Genomic DNA, 20,043 nt, shown 5'->3' with positions numbered 1-20,043 from the left:
TTCAGCACTCTAGTTTTATGGCCTCTGCCAACCCCCATCACCTCACTTCAGGCCTCCGTCCTGTGAGGGGATACATATGACTCCTCCATTGTCCATCCTGTGCAGGAAAAATCCTCTGTGTAAAGGGTGTTGGATCCAGTTATCTTTACTGCTGTTATGGTCCCAGCAGTCTTCAGAATGTCATCATATGCACAGTACAGTGACACAGCATTAGGGTGATGTTCATAGAAACTGCTGTCATCACCACCATAGCTTCTGGCTCCTGTGCTTTTCACAGAATCATGATGTCATCCTTGAACTCCCCTGCGTTGTCGATGGAGCTTGGCACGCTCCCTTCATCCTTCAGGTGCCCATCTGTCATCCACAATCTCCTCTGTTGGCCTCTGGAAAGCCCCCTTGGCACAGCTCTCATCCTTCGCGTAGCAGTGGTCCTTGCTGTGGCTCCAAATCTGATCTCATGATGGGCCCCAAACAGCTGGACCTCTGACCTCAACCACTGCCTGGACTGTCAGCTATGCCTGGAATGGTTCTTGCTTCTCACTGGGCCTCAGAAGATTTCTCAGGAGATTCCTTTCAGCAATACTCTGACTGCTGCCTGTATTTCCTTGCTAGGAGGAAAAACTCCTACTTGGAAAGCATGTCAATCATCATCAAACCACATTCTTTAGTTCAGTGAGCTTCATCTATGGACCATCAAAGCCTCATCTGAACATGGATGAACCACTTTGCATAGGTTTAATACCGTAAATGAACTGTTAATCACACAAAGTACTGCAAAATCATAGAAAATATTGTTTAATGTTAGTTCTGGACCCCTCCTCTTGGCGCATGGACACTCCCATGAGTCAACTCATCAAACCAGATTCCTGTCTTAAAGAAAAAGGTTAGCTAGATCATGTCCCAGGCAACATCAGGGCATCTCCTCTGGAGTAGCTCCGTAACCCTGCAATAAAAAGATGTTAGTGTGTTTTGCACAGTAAGTGTGCTCAACATCTGGCTCCGCCTGGAGCCATCATACACACCATCATGGCCTGGAAAACAAGATCTGGAAGTGAAATCAAACTCCACACTTATAAACAATTGTATTATAAGAGTAATAAAGCATTCAGCATCAACAGGACAAGTATCATGTGCAGGTTTTCTCAAATCAGTAAACTACAGTAAACTACAATTATTGGCATAATTTGCCTCAGACATGGATCATCCCATGTACTCAGTTAAGTACTCAGGAATTCATATGACAAGGTGGGGCCAGGTTTTCACAATGAGCTCACCCAAAACCCTGGCTGATTAGGGTCCCACACCCGCTTTCACACCTTGGCGCATGTGATTAGAGGATCACCAGGGGTCCTTTGTCCCTCTTTGGGGATACTCCCACTGGGTTTAAATCTGGGACTCTCGGCCATTTGACCTTAGAGCTGAAGAAGCTTCTCGGATGAGAGGTGAAACGTCTTCAAGCAACTTAAAGAAGTCCAGGCGCTTTTCTTTGCAAACTCCTTTGACTACGATGACCTGGATGACTGAGAACCTTCACAGACATAACATTAATGTAATCGGTGACTTCCTTAAGCAAAGTCACTCCATGTATTTAACACTAGGAGCTCAGTAGTGGCCAGCTAATGAGCCCCATATTAGACTATTCCACAAACACTGCATCTCTTATTTGCTTTCTCATGTTACTTGTCCGTCTCTGCTGAATCCTCTACATGCACTCTTAGAAAACAAATATTAGCAACACACATGGACAATCCTGGGGTCAGGCACAAATTGACAGGTTCCAGAGGTGCTGTAAAAGACCATAAAGTTAGCCATCCATAGCTGTGGAAAGAAGTGACACTAGTTTCCAACACAGGAATGTCTGCGTATGTTATTCACATCGTCAAAGTAACCTTTAACATTTTCCCAACAACACAGTGTAACAGCATCACCAACTCATAACCTGTAAACACAGTTTTCTTCACACATGAACCCAGAAATCCTGTAGTAGAAAACATCAACCAGCTATCCTGGTATAAATCACATGATCAACTCACATGAAGAACTGTAATGCTGTAGAAAAGTTAAGCGCTGCGCAGGTGCATACACACTTTCTCACAGTTACCTCTGTGAACAACACAAGGTAGTGAATAACACCCTGATAGATGCTGAACACAGAAAGTGGCATTTAAAAGGTTAAATCATCACGCAACCTCGAATGTTGCTGTCATCTTTCGCTCCTGTAAAAAGAAACACACATAGATTCATCTGCACCTTTGTCAGGTGGGGGTTAACTGCGCACAGTGATGTCAGTCAGTCTGTCAGCTTCTGTCCGCTTTTACCAGTCAGTCAATTTTATTTTCTCTCACTCATTCATTCATGCATTCATTCATTCTTTCTTTGCTGACAGTGGAACCTATCGTCACCTTTAGCATCCACTCACAGCAAAATGACGTCATTTCAAAAAAAAAGAATTTAGACTGGATTTTCTCGTTGAATCCTTTTGGACAGGAACTTATTTTCTAATTGTCCCAGATAAGTGACTTTCTCCTGAGTCCATTTAATGTGGAGAAACTCACTTGCAACAATTTTACTCGACGGCGATCGGTGATAAGCGCTTTCTGTTCTGATCGTGCAGATCTGCTCCAAAGCGAGATCATCAAACAAAACTTTCAGTGCACTGTGAAAGTATCAAAATAAAAAGGCCTCGTTAAGTCATGACACACTCCTCATCTCAGGAGGTAAAATCTTACCATTAGCATGATTATCATACCATCATACTAATTGGCAGGCTCAACTACAACAAAGAAAAAATCATCAGCTAGATAACTCCAACCCAACTATCAGCCACACAACACACAACATAACCCTAATATGTTATTAGATATGAGTTTAATCCCCAGGACTGTACTTTTTACTCATTTAGGCCACAAATTTTATTTAGTTTTCCTTTTTCCCCATCATCTTAAAACATGTGACATGTCATGCTGCATTTCAAGCAAAAGAAGTTTGTTCTTATGTATTCAGAGTTGTGTATCTGGATGCAGAATTCACTAAGCACATCACAACAGGAAACTCAGTGTTTTAGAGTCTCCACTCCAACACATCCCATTCACTAGTGCTAGAATTCAGTCACCTTTCATTAATCTAAGAACGATCAACTAATTTGCATATCAGCTATTAACTCACTAAGTTGACAGGACAACACAAATGCTTGTTCAAAATATTATCACAAAATAAATTTCCCTCATACAGTAAATTACTTGTGCTGCATCAATCAGGCAGAAAGCATCTCCCAATTTACTATATTAACAATTAAATTTATTGTCTGATCACTGGTTGGTCAAAACCAGAATCTTTTTTTCCCACAAAAAAATAAACTGTTGTCCTGCAACCTAGAGAGTTAACTGTCAGTCATTGGATAAATTCAGCATTTGATAACAAGCGTCTGTTAAATTTACACTATTTTAACACTGATGAGAGATAACAAGCTGATTTTCATTGCATGTATGTTTATGTTATTAGGCAGGTTTAATCAATGTCTGTGAGCTGCATCTCCAGCAGGGCATGTTCTTCGAAGCTGCCTTTCCTACACACTTCTCTGCTATTATTTGATCATCAATTTCAACTAATGTGCTATGAGTCCACTGATCTTTGCATCACACCAGGTGATAAACAGACTCACATGCTCAAGATGGTGTCTAATCTTCATGAGCTCTCTTGTGTTTGTGTTAGTAGGGTTAATGCATGTTCTGCTTGTGTGTGTGATTTTGTATATGTTTCTTTTTGCAGTGTTTCAGATTCCTTCACAATTTTCCACTTAAGCAGTCAGTTTTTTTTCCCCATGTTTCTTAACCCAAATTTGATTTCCCACATTAAACACCAGCACTCTCTGTGTTCTTACCTACTGCTCTCACTCTGTTGTCCTCTCCACTTCAACAGTCCAACAGCCGGCAGTTCTTCTTCAGCTTTGTCCTGTGTTCCACTGTCTCTTCTTGCCATTTTACTCCAACAACAGTCCTCAGTTCTCCTCAAACGTTCTTTTCACAAGCACAGTGACTTTGCAGCTTGTTGGAAACACAGTGTCATTCATCCAATCAGTCAGGATGATGGTTTGCTCTTCTTCTCCACTGCTGTTTGTCCACACTGCTGCTGCTTTGCTGGGTCTCTTTGCTCAGGACTTTGCTGCTGTCTCTTTATCTGCCATGTTATTGCTCTTGGGGCTGCATTCCTTGTCTTCAGGGAGGTGAGAGCTCGCTTGTGAGGATGAGGAACACATGGAGCTGTACATAAGTTAGCCAAAAAATTGGCCTGAACATTTCCAATGATATTAAACTATAACTTTCTTCCGACTGCTGCATGTGGAAAATCGATTCAGGTCTGCTTTTTCATCTGAAGTGACAAAACTAAGACATTTTCATTATTATCATCACTGTGTAACCAACACATATCTCTCTCTCTCTCTTTTTTTGAACTCTCCTGTCTTGTTCTTGGCTGATAAACACAAAACCTTTTTCCTATAATTATTTTTTTTCATCTACAATATAAATTTTTGTCTTCTTTTTTACTCTCTTTTTTTCTCTTTTACCAGCTGGTGACCTGCAGAATCACCGCCTCACAATTAGAGACAATTACTTTTACACAGCCGCACACACACTGCGGCGTCAGGCATATTCACCTCCACTTTTTCTTATCTGCATAAATAAATCATTATGGCTGATGACATGTGCCATAGTGTGATCCATAAGTATGTCACAAGTTTATTTAATTATTTTTCAACCCAACAAAGCAAATAAACAAAAACATGAGGTGTTGATGCTATGAACACTCTACACACATACGAGTCAAGATGCAGGGAAAATTGCTGCGCATCTGAAAGAAGAAGCTGAACTCACGGATACGCTACATACTCGAGGTTATCATAGTTCTGTTTCTCTCTCTTTGATGAGTTCTCAGCCAGCTCCTGATCTGATAATGTGTAGCTTGCTCATCAGCTCAGAAGAGACAACAACACAACCTCACACAGTGGTTGTGTGCTTTGCTCACAGATGGCAAAGACTTACATTTTCATATTCAACTCAGCTTCTCCATCATGTAGTGATTTTCAACTGCTTCATACAGGGTTCAGCATAATGTAGTTGTTTTCATAGGTGTGCTCTATATCTCAACAATGGCTCATAATAAGATCGACGGTCTTTCAAACAGGTCAGTGCCTCTCTGCACTTCATTAGTTAAAAATATTTACCTATTTTACTTCATCTCACATGTGATTGTACTGAAGTTGAGCAACCTTAAGCTTAATGCAGATTACTGTTAACAACTGGTTAAAGTAATGGTCTGGAGCACAGAGCTGCCATTGATCAGGGAAATCTAAAGAATCATCTAAACATTTTGTGTCAGCATGCGGGTGGGGAAAGCCATTCACCAGAGCATATATCTTAACTGCTGATGGGGCTGGCCTTCTCCACATGCTCTTCAAAGGCTGTGTTTTTTCTGAAAACTTAATCTCTTCCATTTATAAGCATGCAATTGCAACCACCCGGCTCAGGTCCGCGTGAAACCCAGCGACGACCGTGCTCGTAGTGAACCCCGCAGCTAAAGGCGACACTCTTTTTTTTTTTCTATGCACAATAATGCGCTCCCCAGGAGCGAAGTCCAGCATAAACATCTGTCACGCTCGGACGCACTCTTGGTTGCTTAGGAACCCATGATAACAACAACAGTCAGCGTCACAGACCACGTGTTCTACCTCCGCACTCACTCACACAAACACACTAACACAACAACAACAAATATCTCGCTCACAAACAGCAAATTAGTTGGGCCTATTTTCTCAAGCGCAGTCTCACACAGTGGCTGCGGCGCTTTGCCGCACTCAGTGGCAAGGCCTTACATGCGCTGGTGATCACGCCGCTTAACGCACACAGTGATGAAGACTTTCGCTCAGTCTCACATAGTGAATGCGTTAACCGCCCGCACACAGTGGCAAAAACTTTCAACGCAACCTCTACACAGAGGGCCAGCGTGCTTTGCCGCACCACAGTGGCAAGGCCTTGAAACTTACTTGGCGTTGCTTTAGGGTGTAATATCAGCCTCGGATCCGCCGATCGGTAATTTCATCGAAGAGAAAGAAAACAGACAGCTAATCCACCGGCCGATGACGAATTCTCACGTTTACTGCCCGGCGTCACTGAGCAGCTCCCTCTGCAGCTGGATCCTTAACTTCCTGTCTGACAGACGCCAAGTGGTCAGACTGGGCAGCACCACCTCATCCCCATCACACTGAACACTGGTGCTCCACAGGGGTGTGTACTGAGCCCTCTCCTGTACTCACTCTACACCTCGACTGCACGGCCACTAGCAACTCCAACATCATTGTGAAGTTTGCGGACGACACTACAGTGGTGGGTCTTATCACCAACGGTGATGAGACAGCCTACAGGGAGGAGGTCAGCGCCTGACCCACTGGTGTCAAGACAACCATCTCACCCTCAACGTCGCAAAGACAAAGGAGCTGATAGTGGACTTCCGGAGGTGCAGAGGAGTACACACCCCATCACCATCAACGGCGCCAGCTGTGGAGAGAGTGAGCAGCTTCGCTTCCTTGGTGTACATCTGGCTGAGGATCTTACGTGGTCAGTACACATAAACAAGACAGTGAAGAAGCGCAGCAGCGCCTCTTCTTTCTCAGGAGACTGAAAAGATTCGGCATGAGCCCCGCATCCTCAGGACCTTCTATCGCTGTGCCATTGAGAGCATCCTCACTGGATGCATCACCACCTGGTATGGCAACACCACCGCTTACAACCGCAAAGCTCTCCAGAGAGTAGTGCGGTGTGCTGAACGGATAATTGGAGGTGAGCTTCCTCCTCCAAGACATCTACAGGAAGCGGTGCCTGAGGAAAGCGGGAGGATCATCAAGGACTCCAGTCACCCCAGCCATAAACTCTTCAGACTACTTCCATCAGGAAGGAGGTTCTGCAGCATCCGGTCCCGTACCAGCAGACTGAGAGACAGCTTTTTCCACCAGGCCATCAGACTGCTGAACACGTCATAGACACCTCACCCTCACTACTGGAACTTCAACATTATGCACTCCATACTGTACATTAATGCCACTGTTTTGCACATACCTACCTCTGTATATTTTATATTTTATATATCTTATTTTATTGTTTACTCTATTTCATTTGTAAAACATGTATATACACACTCACACACACACACACACACACACACGTAGAAAAAAACATATTTAGTACACACATTCAGTAATGTATATACCTTTATATATGGTACATATATTTATTACTTTTTAGATTAACCATTTTTATATTTTGCTTGTTGCACGTTATTGTATTTTGCACAACTCTGTTGCTTGTGAAGCTTGCACACAAGAATTTCACTCGCATGTACTGTACCAGTGTACCTGCACATGTGACGTGACAATAAAGGTGATTTGATTTGATTTGATTTGATTTGACTAAAGTGTAATCCCTCCACTTGGATCCACACACTTTTAAAGGTTTACATCTCTGAGCTTTGAAAGACATGCTGTTGGAAAGAGAACAACGATGGCTTCGTTTTGAGGGTAAAATGATGGCTGTAGACCAAACACTGTGGACACAGCAGCAGTTGAAAGAGAAGTGTTTAAGATGAATCTTGGCACAGTGAGAGACAGAGCTCGTTAGGCAGGCAGGTGTGAGCCTGGTTGCTATAGTGACTGAGCCAGGGGCTCCATACACACGCACAGAGACATGCACCTCACTTTTGCTGCTTAAAATGAACAGAAACGTCAGGCCCAAACAAATCCTTCCCAAATGAAAAGTACAGGTCCTATTGACGAAATTCTTTCACTGTGAGCGGCAGCAATGTCCAGTCTACCTAATTCTCAGTTTTCATGCCTGTGGAGTTTATTATATGGACGTGGTGACAGTGTAAAAACACCATGCTCTTCTGATTTTCAAACGAACCTTCTGAGCCATTTTAACATTAGAGTCTATGGAGGAGTTGAGGGAGGAGGCTGTGCTTTGGTGACATTTATGAAAGAACCATAACACCTAGCACAATAGTAAACACATTGGATGAAAGAGGACAGCGATGGCTACGTTTTGAGGGTAAAATCATACCTGTAGAGCAAACGCTGCGGACACAGCAGCAGTTTTAAAAATATTTTAAGATTAATTTTTTCGCTCCTCTCACTCTAGCAGTTGAGCTGTCTCACTCTAGCCCCAACATTCCGTCCCATACACACCATTATAAACGCTGAAACGGCTGAAAAACATCATGAAACTTAAACTGGAACTGAAGAAAAGTATAACAGATATTGAAAAGATAAATACAATTTGAATAGTTGAATGTCTCGTCTTCGTTTTAAAGTTTGAATGGTGGCTCTATGTCAACGTATGTTGAAGTAGATACAGTTTGAAAATGAGTAAGTTGAATGAGGATTTGAAGGGTCTCCCCATTGAAATACATGGGAAATTTTTGTTGAAAAAAGTTGAATAAAATTAAAAATATAAATGTTAAAAATGAGAAAAGTAGAAGCAGTCATGTCCAAAAGAAGAGGAATCTAACGGTGTTTGAAGGAGATACAGTACAAAAAACGTACGGAATATATAATAATAATAACTAGAAAATGCATTTTCTGAAGAAACTGCAGTGTGAATGCTTGAATCTGAATGTATGCACTGAAATGAATTAATTGCTGAATTTTAAGTTAAAAGGTTGAATGAGATGAAAAATACAGAAATTTGTACCTGAAAACAAAAAAGCTGAACTGCTAAAAGCTGACAACCACAGAGAAGAAGTTGGAAAAGAGCTGAAAATGTTTTAAATGTAAATTAGAAAAACATAAGAAAATGACAAAAGACTATTTAGAGTCAGAAAACATCTGAATGAATATTAAAAGTTCATATTCTTTGAATCACTGAATGACTAAAATGTGATCCCTCCACTTGGATCCACACAGTTTAAAAACTTTACATATCTGAGCTTTCAAAGACACTCTGTTGGAAAGAGAACAACGATGGTGACGTTTTGAGGGTAAAATGATGGTTGTAGAGCAAACACTGTGGACACAGCAGCAGTTGAAAGAGAAGTGTTTAAGATGAATCTTGGCAGAGTGAGAGACAGAGCTCATTAGGCAGGCAGGTGTGAGCCTGGTTGCTATAGTGACTGCACCCACTGGCTCCATACACAAGCGCACAGACATGCACCTCACTTTTGCTGCTTAAAATGAATAGAAAAGTCAGGTCGAAACAAATCGCTCCCAAATGAAAAGTACAGGTCCTATTGACAAAATTCTTTCACCGTGAGCGACAGCAATGTCCAGTCTACCTAATTCTCAGTTTTCATGCTTGTGGAGTTTATTATATGGACGTGGTGACAGTGTAAAGACAGCCTGTACTTCTGGTTTTCAAACGAACCTTCTGAGCCATTTTAACATTAGAGTCTATGGAGGAGTTGGAGGAGGAGGCTGTGCATTGGTGACATTTATGAAAGAACCATAACACCTAGTACAATAGTAAACACATTGGATGAAAGAGGACAGCGATGGCTACGTTTTGAGGGTAAAATCATACCTGTAGACCAAACACAGTGGACACAGCAGCAGTTTTAAAAAATATTTTAAGATTTATTTTTTTGCTCCTCTCACTCTAGCAGTTCAGCTGTCTCACTCTAGCCCCAACATTCCGTCCCATACACACCCATTATAAACGCTGAAACGGCTGAAAAACATCATGAAACTTAAACTGGAACTGAAGAAAAGTATAATAGATATTGAAAAGATAAATACAAGTTGAATAGTTGAATGTCTTGTCTTCGTTTTAAAGTTTGAATGGTGGCTCTATGTCAATGTATGTGGAAGTAGATACAGTTTAAAGAGGAGTAAGTTGAATGAGGATTTGAAGGGTCTCCCATTGAAATACATGGGAAATTTTTTGTTGAAAAAGTTGAATAAAATTAAAAATATAAATGTTAAAATGAGAAAAATAGAAGCAGTCATGTCCAAAAGAAGAGGAATCTAACGGTGTTTGAATGGTTTTCTAAGTTGAACGGTTTTGAAGGAGATACAGTACAAAAAAAAAGATTAGAAGAACAATACGTGCACGAATATATAATAAAATATAACTAGAAAGTGCATTTTCTGAAGAAACTGCAGTGTGAATGCTTGAATCTGAATGTATGCACTGAAATGAATTAATTGCTGAATTTTAAGTTAAAAATTAAAATGTTGAATGAGCTGGAAAATACAGAGTTTTTAACCTGAAAACAAAAGTGCAGAACTTTTGAAAGCTGATGTTCACACAGAAGAAGTTGGAAAATAGCTGAAAAGTTTTAAAATTAAAATTTGGAAAACCTAAGAAATGAGAACAGAAAATTTAGAGTCAGAAAACATCTGAATGAATATTAAAAGTTCATATTCTTTGAATCACTGAATGACTAAAGTGAATCCCTCCACTTGGAACCACACACTTTTAAAGGTTTACATCTCTGAGCTTTGAAAGACATGCTGTTGGAAAGAGAAGAACGATGGCTTCGTTTTGAGGGTAAAATGATGGCTGTAGAGCAAACACTGTGGACACAGCAGCAGTTGAAAGAGAAGTGTTTAAGATGAATCTTGGCACAGTGAGAGACAGAGCTCGTTAGGCAGGCAGGTGTGAGCCTGGTTGCTATAGTAACTGCACCCAATGGCTTAGTACACACGCACACAGACATGCACCTCACTTTTGCTGCTTAAAATGAACAGAAAAGTCAGGTCGAAACAAATTGCTCCCAAATGAAAAGTACAGGTCCTATTGACGAAATTCTTTCACCGTGAGCGGCAGCAATGTCCAGTCTACCTAATTCTCAGTTTTCATGCCTGTGGAGTTTATTATATGGACGTGGTGACAGTGTAAAAACACCATGCTCTTCTGATTTTCAAACGAACCTTCTGAGCCATTTTAACATTAGAGTCTATGGAGGAGTTGGAGGGAGGAGGCTGTGCTTTGGTGACATTTATGAAAGAACCATAACACCTAGTACAATAGTAAACACATTGGATGAAAGAGGACAGCGATGGCTACGTTTTGAGGGTAAAATCATACCTGTAGAGCAAACGCTGCGGACACAGCAGCAGTTTTAAAAAAGATTTTCAGATTAATTTTTTCGCTCCTCTCACTCTGGCAGTTGAGCCTTCTCACTCTAGCCCCAACATTCCGTCCCATACACACCCATTATAAACTCTGAAACGGCTGAAAAATCATCATGAAACTTAAACTGGAACTGAAGAAAAGGATAATACATATTGAAAAGATAAATACAAGTTGAATAGTTGAATGTCTTGTCTTCGTTTTAAAGTTTGAATGGTGGCTCTATGTCAACGTATGTTAAAGTAGATACAGTTTGAAAATGAGTAAGTTGAATGAGGATTTGAAGGGTCTCCCCATTGAAATACATGGGAAATTTTTGTTGAAAAAAGTTGAATAATTTTAAAAATATAAATGTTATAAATGAGAAAAGTAGAAGCAGTCATGTCCAAAAGAAGAGGAATCTAACGGTGTTTGAATGGTTTTTCTAAGTTGAACGGTTTTGAAGGAGATAGATGCCAAAAAAAGCGTCGGAATATATAATAATAATAAAGATTACAACAACAATACTGTGAATGCTTTTACAAGCATTCACACTAACTAGAAAGTGCATTTTCTGAAGAAACTGCAGTGTGAATGCTTGAATCTGAATGTATGCACTGAAATGAATTAAATACTGAATATTAAGCTAAAAATGCTGAATTAGCTGGAAAATACAGAATTTGTAACCTGAAAACAAAAGTGCAGAACTTTTGAAAGCTGATTTTCACACAGAAGAAGTTGGAAAATAGCTGAACATGTTTAAAATATAAATTAGAAAAAGATGAGTAATGACAAAAGAAAATTTAGTCAGAAAACCTCTGAATGAAAAACAAAAGTTCATATTCTTCTAATCACTTAAAGAGTGGAATTATGTATTATAAATCTCTAATTCATAAAAAATAATAAAAATAATTGTAAAAACAAATTTGTTGAATTGAACTGAAAAGATGAACAAACATTCTGGAGAAAATACAAGCTTTAATATCCAGGATAATGTTTTCAGGCATATACACATGTGTATATCATGTTTAATGGTATTACATACATCAATTTGTTTTGTATGTCATAGAAAATAACATAAAAATCTTAAGTCATATTGTACAGCTTCTTTCTGAAAAGAACTTAAATTAATTCAACAAATGTTTTTTTCGAAATACAATAAAAATCATTTTAAAAGAGAGACGTTTGCAATGTTTTAAGGTGTTAATAATCTGATCCTGTCATGTGTCTGTTCAACTTTAGTTTTGGCACAGACTCGATTCTTAAAGAACAAATTACCAAATAATAAACAAATAAAATTGAAATTAAAGTAGCTTTTTTGTTAAACACTTCACAGGAGAATAAATAAAAATAACAAAATTAAATAAGCAAATAAAAATAATAAGCAACATATGAAATACATGAAAATTCAACTTTTAAAACCACAATCCTGAACCTTTAAATTGTGTTGGTTTCTTAGAACATGGCTGAACAGCTGTTTCTATCGGTCTACTGATCTGTCTACACATCTTTTTATTACTCATTCTTTTTATGTTTTTATTGTAAACAGTGTCCACACAGTGGTAAAAGAGAACTGTATAGAGATTTTGAGTGAACTCAAACGAAAGCCTAAGGTGGTGACACAGTTTAACACATACAAATAATCAAATAAACACATTAGTCCTTTTGTGGATAAATAAGTATCATTAGTTTACAGCATTGTTCAGCCATGCCACTAAATGCTTTTTTTTACACAGTGTTTTAACCTGGGCTCAGACACAAAGTCACAAATTTAGTTAGTCCCTGACTTTGAGTTGTGATTATGACTAATTATTATACACAAGGCTTAATCTATCTGAACTCTAAGGACACAAATATGAAAAAACCTATACTTACCAGCTGATACCCCACACTACACACTAGGTGTGCCATGTGACCTGAAACTTTGGTACAAACTCATCATAATTATTCTGTTAACACTGTTTCTTTAACACTGTTTGTGTTGCTGTTCAGCAGTTTAAAATGTTTTAGACTGGATTACATGGAATGAATTTGAGTTCTCTTGGGGGTTTTTGTGTGTGTTTTGTTCTTAGCAGATTCTTTCTTTACATACTGTTGAATTCCAGTTACCACATTTCTGGTCATATGACATCCTGAGTGCCCACTTAAAAAATCCCCACAGTTAATTCAACATTAAAACAAAATAAAAATATGTTAAATAAATAAAGGTTTGCTCTGTGATGAAATGTTAAATAAGCATACATTGTACAGAGCACTAACAATGAAAACAATCCTTTAGCCTGTTGATCAGAGAGAGGCAGTCATTATGTCCATTTAAAACCTGTAATCAAAGAGCACAACATTTCTGTGAAACTATAAAGTCCCATATGATCCTCATCATGTCCAGTGACTTCAGAGTGGATCCTCCCTGTCATCCGGCCAGTGTTTGATGTGTGGCAAGCAGCACAGAAGCAGGATAGCTGAGGACTTTAAAAGAAGAGCAGAAAACAGGAACATATGTAGTTGTAAATGTAAATATCAGTGATACTTGTCTTGTCAAAGGAATAAAATAATGAACTTACACACTCATTTAGGGAGGATCTTGACACTGCACAAAGGAGGCACAGTCAGTCTGACAATGATGGTGATCTGCAGGGATGTTTTCCTGCAGCAACATTCCTGCCGACTGGCCATATGATCCAGAGTAGTTGGTTTGCAATAAACAGAAAGGTGTATATGTTAGGTAGTGTGCACTTAGAGCTGGTCCTAAGAAACAAACACATCCTGTAATAAACTGAATACCTTTAGTAGTGCTGCTGCAAACGTAAAGCCCTTCTATCATGTGTGGTTTCAAAGAAGGTGTTTTGTAGGCTCAGTCACAGAAGCTGTGCAGTCTGTTCAGTCCTGAGTGTCTCAGCTCTGAAGGGATGGATCACAGAGGAAACACCTAAGTACAGATATTAAAATACACTCAAAATAGCACTCATAAGGTCAAGTGAAAACACAATTTAAACACTTTACAAAGAATTAATACATGTTTCCATGAAAATAATGTCATTAACCCTTTTTGTTGTGAGTAAATCTCACCGACTGCTAGTGGGACAAGCTAGAAGGAGGACTTATCACAGAATCTCTCCTGTGCTCCAGATGTGAAGTCTCACGCTCTGATCGTACGGCGATGAAGATGGTGATGATGAAGCCTCTCTGATCTGTGGCATTACAGTTTCTGGCTGCTATGTGCTTCACACTGTTGGATTTTACATGTGAAGCTTGGAGAAGACACAGGAGGACTGTGTCTCTCTTAACAAAAAAAAAAGAAAGAAAAGAAACCTAACAACCTCCCACCGTACCCCCCCACATTCAACTCCCGCCTACTCACTCCACTCAACTCCCCAGCCTCACACCATCCAATGTCTATACAAATGTAGGGTATCAGCTGGTAACAAAAAGCAAGTGAAACATATGTAGTACATATGTAACACTGCTGAAACATTTCTGGCCAGAAATGTGCAGTTATCAACCAGTGCATTTATCATCCCAGACCCAGACCCACCCTGATAAATGCACTGGCTGAAACATGATAAAAACTCATAAAATGTATGTTTCATCGAAAGATTTGTCCAAAAATATAATCATATACTTTTGAAAAAGTTTAAAGATTATAATAAACTGAAATCAATAACATTTTGTAAATATTATTTCAAAATAGAGGCACAGATAAACTGGCTTAACTGTCATTATTGCTGTAATTAGGTTTTTTTTTTTTTTTTTCTTTTCTTTTTTTTTTTTTTTTTAAAAGCAACCTTTAGTCATTGTTGTTTATTCAGAAACAATGAAGAAGCTGTTGAACATTTATGTGTTGTGTGGGCAATCCTCTGGTCCACCCTCCCTCCCTCCCAGCCACAGTGAGACTGGGGCAGCCTGGCAGGATTTTGAAGCCTGGCTGAAGAGAGGATATGCCTGCACGGTTCGTTTTAAACTGCTATATTTGATTTTTCTGACATTCATAGATTACTGATTTTTAGATTTTCTGTAATAAATATAATTGTCATATTTTACTGATATCATTACTTAATTCATGTAATTGTATTTTATGTAAAAAATTCAAACATTATACTGCAATGCAGGGCATTTTTCTTAAGTCAACTTTTAAATATCGCTCTACTTTCTTAAGTCATTCAAAAATATAGAAATTACTTACTGTATTCAAAGATATAGTTCATGAATCATCACAGGACAATACACAGTATACAGGGTCATGGTAACTATGGTAGGTCTTCATGACTCCAGAATGGAGACATCGCTCTGGCTGAGAAATGAAAATTAGGTCAAGCAGTGTGTTCTTCTCTGTGGTAGGGGCAGTGATGACCTGTGCGTATCCCCTAGATTCAAACAGCTCCAGGATTGGTTTGTTTGCACTGGATAAAACATTCTCATTAAAATCACCACACACTATGATGGGATGACAGTCCATGATCTCTAATGAGTCTAATAGGCTTACCAGGTTTTTCAGGAATGGCCTCAGAGTGTAGTCTGGAGGTCTGTACACAACTGCAATCAGAGCACTGACTGGTGCTTCAACCTTTAAAGCCAGAAATTCAAGGTCAGTTACATTATGGATGTACTGTTTTTCATGCACTTGAAAGTCACTTTTCACATAAACAGCAACTCCACCACCACTTCTGTTTGCCATCTGGGGAAAGTTTGTGTGGGACAGGTGTCTGTTGCGTTTGAACAAATTGTAATTTTCAAGTGGAGACTCTCTGCGACAAAAGAGCCCCGCAGGTGTGTTTCTGTTAGGCACAAAACATCTGCTAGACACAATTCATGGTGATTCTTGATGTCATTAATGTGAGCTGGCAGTCCCTCTGTATTATGATGAACAATGGTGAAAACCTCTGACCTGCTCAGTGTTTGTATCACGTGTAGAAGAGGCATCATGTCATCAAGGTTGGCTTGTCTCATGTTCTCAAGCGCTGCAGTGATTTCTGGATTGGTGAATATTTTTTCTCCTCCATATCAAGAAGATACAGTCCACTGAGAGACGTCACTCTACTGACAGCTACGTGAGGCCATGCCGGGCTCAAAAATGCTCTTAAGAGAGACAACAGCTGATGTGGTTGTCATTCCCTGTACCTTATGTATTGTACATGCAAAGGCCAGCTTCACTGGGAACTGTCTTCGTACCACTCCTTTCTGCTTTAGATTCTCTTCTGCTCTCTCAATGTACACCATGTCGTCTGCTGGTGTTCGGTTATTCTTTCAGATGTCTCATTATCCATTTTAAGTCCAAGCTTGATGATGTGTTGGTCATTTTCAGAGTAAACTACTCTAAGTAGTTTTCCAAAAGCTCCATTAACCAAACCATTTTGTATGTCAATGTTTCTGGTGAGCATGACACGAGCTCCTTCTGCAACTTTCAGTGTATCTGGTAACTCGTTTTACCTCCTTTCAATGGTCTGTCTTGTAGTGCCATTCTGCCAGTTCTAGGATCTTTTCTATAATCATCTGCATGGATGTCAATGATATGAGTATGGAGCAGAGCCAGTGTTGCAGAGTTGTGCGCATCCACTTCTTTATTAGTTGCAAAAATGTGCAACGCATCAGTCGGACAAAGGGCTGGTTCAGTTATGGCCTGTGACAACAAATTTCTATCTGCTTCATAGCACATCCAACTTTCCTTTCACACGGATTCTGTTCAGCATCTCAGCAAAGACAACATCATCTTTCTGACGCATAATCTCAGTCAGAGTGATCATCTGAAAATGCTCCGCCACAGGTCGATCTCGGACGGGTCGTGCACACAGAGAGGTTTTGACTGTCGCACTGGGGTAGCTGATAGAAGTCTCCAACAGCAATGACTGACATGCCTCCAAAGGGTCTCCGAGTCCCTTTGATCTGTTTGAGTCTTGCATCTACATATGCAAAGAGATGTCTTGACACCATAGACACTTCGTCAATGACGATTATTTCAGCATTCAAAAGTTCTGATCTGACTTCATCCAGCTGATTGCCAAGTCCCTGAATGGGAGGTTTTAAGCTTCTAGGGAGCTTGAGAAGAGAATGCAGTGTTGTTCCAGAAATGTTAAATGCTGCAGTCCCAGTGAAAGCAGTTAACAGGACAGTGGGTTTTGATATGTCAACGTCGTCTGCATATCTGGGCACTTTGCTCAGTATCTTAGATGCTTCTGAGTAGATGCATTTGATAAGATGTGATTTTCCTGTTCCAGCACCACCATTAATATAAAGAAAAACTGCTCTGGATTTAGAGAACAGACCCTTTTAATGCACCAGTCTCTAACTGCATAAAATATGCAGGCTTGCTTCTTATTCAGATTCTGAAACATCTGGCGTAACAATGTGGGATCAATAGCAGGGGTTCCCTGATGGCTCTGACTTCTGTTGAAGCATCAGCCTGGCGGCTGTAGTCGGGCACATCTTCCTGTTCATTTTCATTGTCTCGCTCTCTTTCTTGTTCAACAAGTGGCAACCTTACAAGATCTGATTCAGGTGCCAGATTACACCATTAAGTCAATCACACCTCTGTTCTGCTCATATTCCTCAACAGCGCTCTCGATCTCCTCACTGTTTTTCTCATATTTTTCTCTGTTTCTTTTGACAATGTGTTGCACGTACTCAAGGCGGTCAGTACCTGGTAGGTGTACACAGCCAGCACCATAGAAAGCCTGATAGGTTGGCAGCGATGGCGTTTTCAGTTCGTTGTCTGAGCGATGAGGAAGGTACAGTTTAAGCAGTCTTCCATAATATTGCTCTGGATTTTTTTCTTGTGAGCATCGGTGAAATCTGATGATAGCAGGCTTATCGTTTTTGCGCCTTTGCACAAATCCCATCTCATTGAGAAGGGGCAAAACATCTTTACCTTTTGTCTGTTGGCCATAGACAATCCTGCAAGTAGCAGCAAAGTCTGCCATGCACATCTCCTCATACTCTGGTGTTTCAGGTCTGGCTTTGTATTTGTCATTCAAAGATGTCATCCAAACATTGGAAGACTCAGGTGTTGTGTTGTCCAGAACTGACAGGGGACGACTCATTTTCACAGGATTATCATCAGTTGGAATGAATATTACAGCACGTGAACATTGCTTCATGTGAAGACCACATGCACGAGCAACACACTCCTGGGCACTGATCTCTCGCTTCTTTGAATATGCCTGCATGACGGCTCTCATTTCATCACACTCATTTACACTGTCTTTATGGGAGTTCTCAATGACAGTTTTCAGGTACTCAGAAAGCCCGCCCTCTTTTTGATATATATTTCATTAAATAATTTGCAGCGCCCGAAAGCATCTAAAACAAAGCTTATGTCGATATTACTGTTCCAGGCTTCAAGCAGATGTGGATTATAGCTGTTTATCCAAGAGTCTTTTGGATCACGCTTTAGTATGATCGTACTCCTTGTGTTCATTTTATTCAGGTATCTCTCATATTCTGCATGTGTCAACTTGCATCTTGCCAAGAGCTGCTCTAAACTCATGGAAGCAGTTTCAGGCTCATTCAGCAGCTGGTTCAGTGGTCTGAGCTTGTTCTTTGCAGTTTCTACCTCCAGTTCATCATCCTCACTGGGTCTTGTGATCATCGTCTCATTGCAGGGTGGTTTGGGAAAACCAAAACGGCACCCAGAGCTTAAACTCCTAAAGCACGTCTTTGTGTGGTTCTTACTGTGTTTTGCACTTCTGTTACTTTCTTGTACAGTTCAGGTTGTTTATGTGGATCAGGCAGCTGAGCTGTGATGTATTTGTTTATAAAATCAACAACAGTTTGATCATCATCATCCTCAAACACAGGAGCACCTTCTACCCACAGGAGGCAGTGTATGTGTGGGCTTCCTCTGTGCTGAAACTCCACTCTGTAAAAGTAGTCAATGACTTTGCCAAGTGGCTCTGCAGGAGATAAGAGTAAATCTCTGAATAATGCTTCAACTCTCTTGTCAAACATGCGCATTGTTGTGACAGGATTGCTTCTCAGGATGTCACACTTTGCTGACCAGTCGAGTCCTTCAAAATTGACTTGTTCACCTTGCTGCCTTGTTATTGCTTCAATCACTTCAGGCCAGCGCATTTCAGCAACTGAGAATGTGCAAAAGAACGTGGGAGTTCCCAACTGTCTGATCATGGCAAAAGATCTCTTGTTGTTTTCTCCCAATAGGCTGGGGTTCCTCTCAGAGGCTGCATGAATCTCACTGCGTCTTTATTTCTCACCAGTTTCTCCACCTCATGTTTATCTTGTAACATGCCTGAGGTTATTTTCTCCCATCTCTGGTCAAAGGCTTTGCCTTCCTTAACTGTATCGTCATGCTGGAAGTAGCCAAGTGTATTTCAGTCACAAACTGTGCAAAGAACAAATAGTTTGTGTCTTTGGCAAAACGGTCATCAATGCAGAAAAGTCTTGATTTGAAATACCCACTGGGGATACTTTGATCAGCCTTCTTTCATCAAGTGTGTTTTGGCCTGTAGGAAACTGCACAGGGAGGCCATGGCCTCCAGTTTAGGTGTTTTGAAAAACTTATTGGATTGTTTCTCTCTGCAGGAGCAACAGAGTAGATTCCTTCACTGAAACATAATATCTCCTCAGCCACATCAGGGGCTGCAAACAGGACTCGAGTGCAAAACCACCATTAGTCAGTCCATCTGCTTGCTCTGAATCATCTCTCATCTGTTCACATGGTTGTTCACCATCACAGGGTAACATGTCGATATTCTGTTCATTTTTATTTTGTGCTTCACTCAGTGCATTTTTCTCACAGCTGTCAATTTCCATTAAATCAGCCTCATCGTAATCGTCCTCATTCATGTTTTCATCATCATCATCATCGTCCTCCTCATCTTCATCAGGAAGTGTTGGATCACACAGCTCAGCATCATCTCTGATGCTCACATCCTTATACTGTGGATGAATCTGCTTGAGTTTATGCAGTGCTTGCACAAGTTTAGACCAGCTTACAGTCTGA

At 40.2% G+C, this 20,043-nt stretch overlaps 1 long non-coding RNA gene across 1 annotated transcript; it reads right to left on the bottom strand.

Moving 5' to 3' along the window:
* Positions 1-13,516: 13,516 nt before the first annotated feature.
* Positions 13,517-14,354, bottom strand: LOC120435170. Its single transcript, XR_005609577.1, has 4 exons — positions 14,160-14,354; positions 13,875-13,991; positions 13,655-13,758; positions 13,517-13,559 (listed from the first exon to the last, which is right to left on the bottom strand). It is a non-coding gene; the product is annotated as an uncharacterized LOC120435170 (long non-coding RNA).
* Between the last annotated feature and the right edge of the window lie 5,689 nt (positions 14,355-20,043).

Source organism: Oreochromis aureus, linkage group 1, assembly GCF_013358895.1.
Source record: "Oreochromis aureus strain Israel breed Guangdong linkage group 1, ZZ_aureus, whole genome shotgun sequence".
NCBI classification, from domain to species: domain Eukaryota; kingdom Metazoa; phylum Chordata; class Actinopteri; order Cichliformes; family Cichlidae; genus Oreochromis; species Oreochromis aureus.
Note: the sequence above shows the minus strand (reverse complement) of the source record. Positions and strands in the feature narration are given on the sequence as shown.